Source organism: Pseudorca crassidens, chromosome 17, assembly GCF_039906515.1.
Source record: "Pseudorca crassidens isolate mPseCra1 chromosome 17, mPseCra1.hap1, whole genome shotgun sequence".
NCBI lineage: Eukaryota > Metazoa > Chordata > Mammalia > Artiodactyla > Delphinidae > Pseudorca > Pseudorca crassidens.
Window position 1 is genome coordinate 32,117,180 of NC_090312.1, and position 8,483 is coordinate 32,125,662.

Below are 8,483 nucleotides of genomic sequence, written 5' to 3' on the forward strand. Positions count from 1 at the left end.
AATGGTAAAACTTCATTCACCTCCTGAAATGAAAACATTTCAGGTGAACTTTCATTTCACCTCCTGATAAAAACATCCATATGTTCATCTTGTCCTAAGTAATCATGAGGATGTGTGATTGCTAATACACCATATTGTGCCTACGTAAATAACTCAGAAGAAATTGAAACCCAAATACATACACATTATCCATTAAAAAAAAAAAGTGGGGGCTTCCCTGGTGGCGCAGTGGTTGGGAGTCCGCCTGCCGATTCAGGGGACACGGGTTCATGCCCCGGTCTGGGAGGATCCCACATGCCGCGGAACGGCTGGGCCCTTGAGCCATGGCCGCTGAGCCTGCGCATCGTGCTCCGCAACGGGAGAGGCCACAACAGTGAGAGGCCCGCGTACCGCAAAAAAAAAAAAAAAAAAAAAGTGGTGAACGCTGTATTTTATTATAACCCATTTGATTTATTTAATCGGTTAAATATTGTCTCCTGCGAATCTCTGTTCTTGGGAATTTTTCAACCCTCAGCTAATATTCTCCTTAGAGCCATCATATTAACCTCTCTAGTGCTTTGTATCCTCTCAAGGGCAATTTCAAATGCCTTTCAGCAGCCACTCACACATCAGATATCCATGAGGACTGGGCAACTGGAAGAACTAAATGACCTGTCCGCCCACCTCCACGATGACAGGCAACTGTTGGGAAGAGCGACTACGTGACCCTCCATCCTGACTACTCAAGCAATGGAAACAGCAAACATGTGATTTTTCAGCCTGACTCCATTAACTGTGGCAATGGCTAGTCACACTCTACTAGTTAGTCACACTCTAAGCTTGTAGCGAGAATGAACAAAAGGGGAAAACTGTTCAAATTAAATATAAAATGGAGTCCAGATCTGAGAATTCCCTGAGCAGACAAAAGCCATGTTAGTAAAACTAAATCTCATTTCATGAATATAAGCAATACTTAGGTTATTTCTTGTAAATGCATGTGACGATCAGAAAAGAAACTTAAGCCATCTTCCTAAAAATGGTATGAGATAATCCCTTTTTGCCAAGCTCCTACCATCTGGAAACGCCCATTGTAATAACCAGTCATTGTAAAGGTTAACAGCTTCCTCATTTTCACTTTATAAGCCATCCTGTAACACCACACCCCTGAGCTTCATGGGAGTCCTTGCATTTGAAAGCTCCCAGTTTGCAAATTGTTCTTAGATACACAATAACTCTTACTGAATTTATTAATCATTTATTAATTTGGTGGTTTTAATTGTGCTATTTCTCGATTTTTGACAGCACCCAGTTCCAGAAAAATCTCTGCACTAAGGAAGGGGGAAGCATATACTTTTGTGGACAACTAGCTTTCTTCGCATGGATAATAATAGTAACAGTCTGTATTAGTTTCCTATTGCTGCTGTAACCAATTACTATAAACTTAGTGCCTTAAAACAACACAAATTTATTATCCTACAGTTCTGGAAGACAGAAGTCCAAAATGAGTCTCACTAAGCTAAAATCAAGGCTTGGCAGGGCCGCATTTCTTTTAGGTGGTTCTAGGAGATAATCCATTTGCTCTCCTTTTCCAGCGTCTAGAGGCTGCTGGCACTCCTTGGTTGGTGGCTCCCTCTCATCTTTAAAGCCAGAGACGTTGGGCAAGTCCTCCTCTTCACTGCCATCTCTCTGTTTTCTCTGTTCTGCCTCCTCTTCCACTTATAAGGACCCTTGTGATTACCTTGGCCCACCTGGATGACCCAGGATCATCTCCGGCATATGAAGGTCAGCTGATTAGCAACCTTAATTCCCCTTTGCATTAAAACCTATCTATTCACAGGTTCCTATGATCAGGACATGGACATTTTTAGAGGGCCATTATTCTGCCTACCACATAGGAACAAAAAGATTAGTCACAATGGCATTTATTAAGTACCTTCTGTATACAAGGACCATTGTATAGAATAATTTATTTAATCCTTACAATAGCCCACTCAGGTAGGTATTTTTATCACCATTTTATAAATGAACACACTGAGCGAGACAGATATTCAGCAGCCTTGCGTTTAGAGTCAGAGAGCCAATGAAGGGAGAAAATAGGATTCAAACCCAGTTCTGACTCTAAAACTCCTGTTTTATCCCAAAACATCTACCTCTTTCCCATCAGATCTTGATCCCCTATTTTTCTCTGGATGTCCTTGCCTCTTACTTTTTTGACAAGAGTGAAGCCACACAACTCTCTCCTTTTAAAATACTTTTACATTTTTAAGTGGTTGGAAAAAATCAAAAGAAGAGTAACATTTTGTGAAAAGTGAAAATTATTGGAAATTCAAATTTCAGTGTCCATAAATAACGTTTCATTGGAAAACACTGTACTTATCTATTTACATGTTGTCTATGGCTGCTTTCTCGCTACAACAGCAGAGTTAAGTCGATGGGACACAAACTGTCAGTTAAGTCGATGCCCACAATCTGGTCTTTTACAAAAAATGTTTGCTGACTCCTGCTTTTCACCAACACTGCCAGTATCCAGCTCTCCATCAGTGGCAGAGCCCAGACAGACCACATTGGGCTGAGGAAGCAGCATTATTGTGGGGAGAGACTGATGTTTCACTCATACCCCTGTCTTGTCTATATTCAAGGCAGGTAAAATTTTTTGAAAATGGAAATAGCATTGAATACCATCCTTATAAACTTTCTCTGGTCTGTGAGTAAGGAATGATCTAGACTTCATCCTTAGAGAAAACTGTCTACTCTGGCCAAGCACTGTGTGAGGAGTCTTTTATTTATAATATCATTTACTCGTCACAACAACTTTGAGAAATATTACTATACCCATTTTACAGATAAAGCCACTGAGACACAGAGAATTTAGCCCATTTGCTCCAGATCCCAAGTGGCTGAAATCTAGATGTTTTTCCTCAAAATAAAGGCCATGGGTCTTTCTTCTATACAACACTCCCACATCAACTAACCCCTGAATTCCAGAATAAAAAACAGTGAACAAGAATTCTTAAATTATGTTTTTCATTGTTTCCACCTGTGACTCTAAAAGATGTTTAAATAAATAGGAACTCTCTTGTATGAGTATCTTTCACAATCAATTGAGGAATCTTATACCATAGTGTGAAACAGTACCAAAGCAAGATAAAATCCTGCTTTTTTTCCCCACCAAAATGGGACAGCAGGGGCTGCAGCAGACTCCCTAACTGCTGAAGGAGGATCCTTCAGAACTGCAAATTAAATCTGAAGTACTTTGCCAATTGACTCCCAATCGATTATTCCAAGTGTACGTGCTGCAGAGAATGTGGCTTCTCCCAGGGACTCTGAAGAGTGGTGCTTAATTATTCATCATGAAATTTAATTTCAGAGCTTGTAATCATGTAACTGTTTAAAATGGAATTTGTCACTGAAACACATTGCGAGAAAATAGCGTATTATTTAACATCTACTCATCTCACTTCAAGATCAGTTTAAAATTGTATGCGTTTCGTGATTTTATGACAGCAATCACATAAGGGCCATGTAAGCTAAACTCCTACATGTTTTCTGCTAATTTGGTTGAGTTAGGCCATTTTCTATGGTGAATTGGAAAGGATATTACCGATTAGGGAATGGAGATACCAGCTTTTTCTTTCCTCCCAAAGGTCCAGCTCCACAGAACCACAATTAGCTTACTCTGAGCTCCTTGAGATGCTTAGAAAAATTATCAGCTGACAAACTGAGGCTAAGGTAACAGATGAGGAAAGACACTAACTGAATTAAATGTAAGGATGACGTGATTCAAATTAGTTTGAGGTGTTTTTTTTTTGGTTGTTTAAGGACATTTATGACTGCTCTACATTGCAGGAAGCGCTAGGGCGTGTTTAGGGTACAGGTTCCAGTGACACCCACTGGGTTCAAAATCTTGCCTCCGCTACCTAAGATGTGTGATCACAGGCAAATTGCTTAAATCTCTGAACCCCACTTCCTTGTGAGAAAGTAGAGATACCCCAGAGACGATCCACAGCCAGGTTAGCGCCCACAGGCCAGCATCTGTTCCAAGGAGTCTGTGCCTCTTTGTCTGAAGTGTTGAAACCATGACTCTTGGATACGGCGGCCGCCCCAGCTCACAGGGCAGCTGCGGGAAGCAGGGAAGTAGTGTTAAGTCGCTCTGCATATGCTGTGCTCTCACCCAGTCAGCAGGTATTCTCCCCCTTCATGAGGGAAGGTCTGGAATTAGGTAGTTACAAAGCCCTGTGTCACCACCTCCTAACTACATCCAACCTTTCCCAGCTAGGCTAGAAGACGGTCATCACAGGAGAGGCAAGGCAATTAAAAAAAAAAAATCAAAACTGAGGAGAGGCCTCTCTTTCTGCTCTTTTGAAGACTTCTCTCCTGCACAGGGAGATCCTGCAGGTATAGACAACACCCTGCTTCAACATATCTAGTCCCCTTTGAAGAAGCCATCACCCACAAAGGAGGCAGCGCAGGAAAGGGTTCGATGTTCCGTTTCCTTTAATGACCCCCATTCTCCCTGAAGGGCAGGTGCGGGCAGCTAGGCGATGGCAAGAGATGTTCCCTTGAAGATCTTGCCCGGATTGAAGGCTTTGCCCACGTGCTGGAAGGCCCCATCCCAGGAAGAGTATTCTCGAACCGGTCTGAGTCTCCTCGCTGCTGGGATCCAGTTTCCAGCATGTGTATGACTCATAGTCCTGCCAATCTGGACTCAGCAGAAAGGCAAGCTCCTGGCCTCAGGAGACCCAGACTCCAGAAATGGAGCCGCTATTGTTGCTTCCAAAGAGAATGACAGCGGCAAAGGCATTCTTCCTCAGTTTGTCCAGTCCCTGCGACACTGCAGTGATGAGGTTGCAGTTCATGCAGGTCTGGGTGAGCTCTTCAGGCAAGCGGTCCTCGGCGTAGCACAGGCACCAGCCATCTTTATCAAAGTGCTTCCCAAAGTACGGCAGCGCCACGGAGAGTGTGTCCTCGTTGGAGTGCTTGCGCTTAAATTCATCCAACACAAAGGTGCTCTTGGGCAGGGGAGCAAAGGGATCCTTGGCCTTCGGCTCAGCAGCCGCTGCCCGCGCACGTCCATCCAGCTCCTCCTCAGTAGCAGGGGCAGCCGTCTTCTTCTCTTTCCGCTCGGCCTGGGGCTTCTGCTTCTCTTCTCGTAGAAGCTTTCTCTTTCAGTGGGGTGTCCTTTTTTAGGCTGGCTCTCTGCAAACTTTTTAGCATCAAATTGGGCCATTTTCTCACAGAGTTTCACCTCCCCCAAGACAGCCCGGAACTGGGGCTGGTTAATGCAGGTGAGGAACCAGCGGTTTGGATTAGGGAAGGCCTGGCAGAAAGAAGGTTCCAGAACCTGTTTGTAAAGCCACAACAGGGTGCAGACAACTGCAGCCAGTATCACACGTTCGCCCACCAGAAAGCCCTTGTCTTCAAGTGAGCGTCCAGCGGCCCCAGAATTCCCCTCACCTCCTGCTTTGCATTCTCTGTGGTCTGCTTGTTGCGGCGCATGAGGCTCAAGGGTGTGGAACACCCAGGTTCTGGCTGGGGGAACTATGTTGCTATCAGTAAGGCTCACCCCCTGCACCACCTGGGCTGCTGCTTTGGGAGTACTTCCCTCCAGTCCTCGTTGCTCGCATAGGAGGCAATGGCATTGCTCTCGAACACACAGAATCCATCGTCACCCTCAAAGGCTGGAACCTTGCCAGCAGGAAATTTATGGAGAGATTCGGGGGTGTGTTTGGTTTGGCCAAAATGGAAGTGGGGTGGTGCGGTGAGCACGCAGACCTGAGCCCTGCTGCACTGGGTGGCAATGAGGGCCTTGAAGGCCCTCCAGTTTTCAGGATATGGGTACAGGGTCCCAGCCACCATGGTGATTCTGCAGAGAAAGGGCCAAATTAGTTTTAATTTTAGTTAAACAGAGGCAAAAAGATGCTTTTGAACTTGACAGTATCAAAGATTACTGAGGAATACTTTCATCAGAAAACTCCAGTTGCGGGTTTGCCTATACCCAGATACAAAGTGAGGCATCCTACAGAGACATCTCAGAATGCCCTCCCTGGCCACAGACGACGGAGACAGAAAACCATTTCCTCAACATGCTGATGAAAATGAAGTTTAGTGAAGCTGAAGTAGAGGCATTTTTTTTTTATCACTACTAAAAAATAAAATGTTAGGTATCTCCAGGAGTGATGAAACAACTACCATTAAAAAGAAAACCTGACAATTGTCTAATAACCAGTTGTAAAATTTAAAAATATCTAACTTTAGGTGGTATCAGGATTTTCCATTATCAAGGTGATATAGTTCAATGAATGACATAGTTTTCACTAAAAAAAATAAATAAATAGAAAATAAACATTTTGTCCTGTTGGGTATTCTTTAATCTGTTTCCACACAGCTGTAAAGCTGACCTTAAGGAACAAACCAACGCACATTTTAGTTTAAATTAGATGCACGGTCTTTTTTACACGGCCAAGGATGCCCTGCATGATCTGGAATCCTGACATCTCCATCCTGTCTCATGCTACTCTGCCCTCAACTTGCTGGCTTCTCTTTAATGCTTCAAAGTCTATTATTTCTTCCTTTTGTCCCTACTTTCAAGCCTTTTCACATACTGTTGCCAGAACCTGAAAAGTCCCAGCCCCCTCTCCATATGACTGGCTCCCCTCTTCTGGATCCCAGTGTAAATGTCAACCCTCTAGCAAGGTCATTCCTTTAGCTCGTCTAAATCATGCTCTTCCTTCCCTCTATCCACTTTTCTCCATCACTGCACCTTGTTAATGTCAGAGCATTCAAAACAGTTTATAAGTAACATGTCTGTGTGTCTAATAACTTACATAGTATCTTTTATCTCAAATTTGATTGTAAGTTCCATAAACTTTTTGGCCCCGAATTTTATTTATCAATGTCTACCCACTGCCTGATAAACAAGAGGTGTGCAATGACAATTTGTTGAAGAAACGGGTGAGCTTAAATGTCCCTTCCCATCTCCAAACCACTCCATTCACACACATTTATGGGTAATTGGCTACATTCATGCCTTTAGAAGCAGTTCTAAAACTAGTAATCGCATTCTGAATAATATAATGAAAGGTAATATAATTCAGTTCTCCAAAGTTTGTTAAGCCCAATTCATAGATGCTCTACTTTATTCTAATTTTTAAGTGAGATAAACAAGTTGTAAGATACAATCTCAATCAACAAAAAGCTTGTAATTTTATTGGAGCAACACCTATACTTTATAGGTACTAGATAATTATTCGAGATAATTAAATCAGGTGCTGAAATAGTGAGAAAACTAGAAGTGATTGTCAAAGGATTTAAAAGAATTGAGATAAGATATTAACTTGATCAAGCACAGGAGGAAAGAAGAGCCCCAGAGAGAATATTAACATGCCATGCAGCGAATCGGCCAGGCTTAGAGAATATCTATTGGGAAGCAGTTTATGTGGATTTGGGTTGATAACGTAGCCTCACGGAGGGACATTAATGCTGTACTGAGTGTGTCAGTGTGAGTTCTTAGTCAACAAGTTGCCATTGTTGATGTAAGAGCGAGAGATAATAAGATAAAACTGAGGTTCTAGAAGAATCATCTAGCAGGACATATTGGAGGACAAAATGTTCTTTGTAACAAGACAAATGAGATAATGGAAGCAATGCATAAAAGACGGCAATGAAGATGGAAAAAAATAGGAAACAAACTATATTGAAGGTTATCAGTAATTCCTTTCACCTGAAAAAAAGGAGGTTTTGTCATGTTGGAATAAAAGACTGAGAAATTTTAAGAGACTTACAAATTGAAGTTGTAATTTTTCTTAATCAGAAGAACACACTTAAATAATAAGAAATAATTTTAAGTGAAAGTTGATTCAATTTGAATAACCAAATGGTACAGTGACAACTTTGTGGCCTCTCCCGTTGTGGAGCACAGGCCCCAGACGCACAGGCTCAGCGGCCATGGCTCACAGGCCCAGCCGCTCAGCAGCATGTGGGATCTTCCCAGACCGGGGCACGAACCCGTGTCCCCTGCATCGGCAGGCGGACTCTCAACCACTGCGCCACCAGGGAAGCCCCACTGACAACTTCTGACAAGCTTTCCTCACACATTCACTACTGAAGTTTTATCAGCTAGAATGAACTCCTAATCAATTGACATTCAAAATAAAACAAATGAGCAAGGAGTTTGGATTCAATTTTCCTTGACCCATAATGCTTCAGCTTTATTTTACAAAATGGGCTTAAAAATTTTGGCCCTGTGAATAATAGAAGCTTTCTTAGCTCGACATTATTCTCAGATGTCATCTCACACCTCTTTAATTTATACCAAATTCAAAAAGTCTTTGAGAAGCTAAGCACATAGGTCTTTTAAATGGAGATAAGCTAGGAGGGAACACAGTGCTCTTTTGAGAAATTAGAGCAGGACTCTTTGATCCTTTTTTCCCCTTCATCTTGCCTCGTTTTATAAGTTTTGATTCTATTTCAATCTTTCAGTAAGTAAAAGTTATTTGCATAAATCC

The 8,483-nt window shown here is 42.5% G+C and overlaps 1 pseudogene; it reads right to left on the reverse strand.

The window, feature by feature from the left end:
* Positions 1 to 4,290: 4,290 nt before the first annotated feature.
* Positions 4,291 to 5,835, reverse strand: LOC137210517 (elongation factor 1-gamma pseudogene; annotated as a pseudogene).
* Positions 5,836 to 8,483: the final 2,648 nt, after the last annotated feature.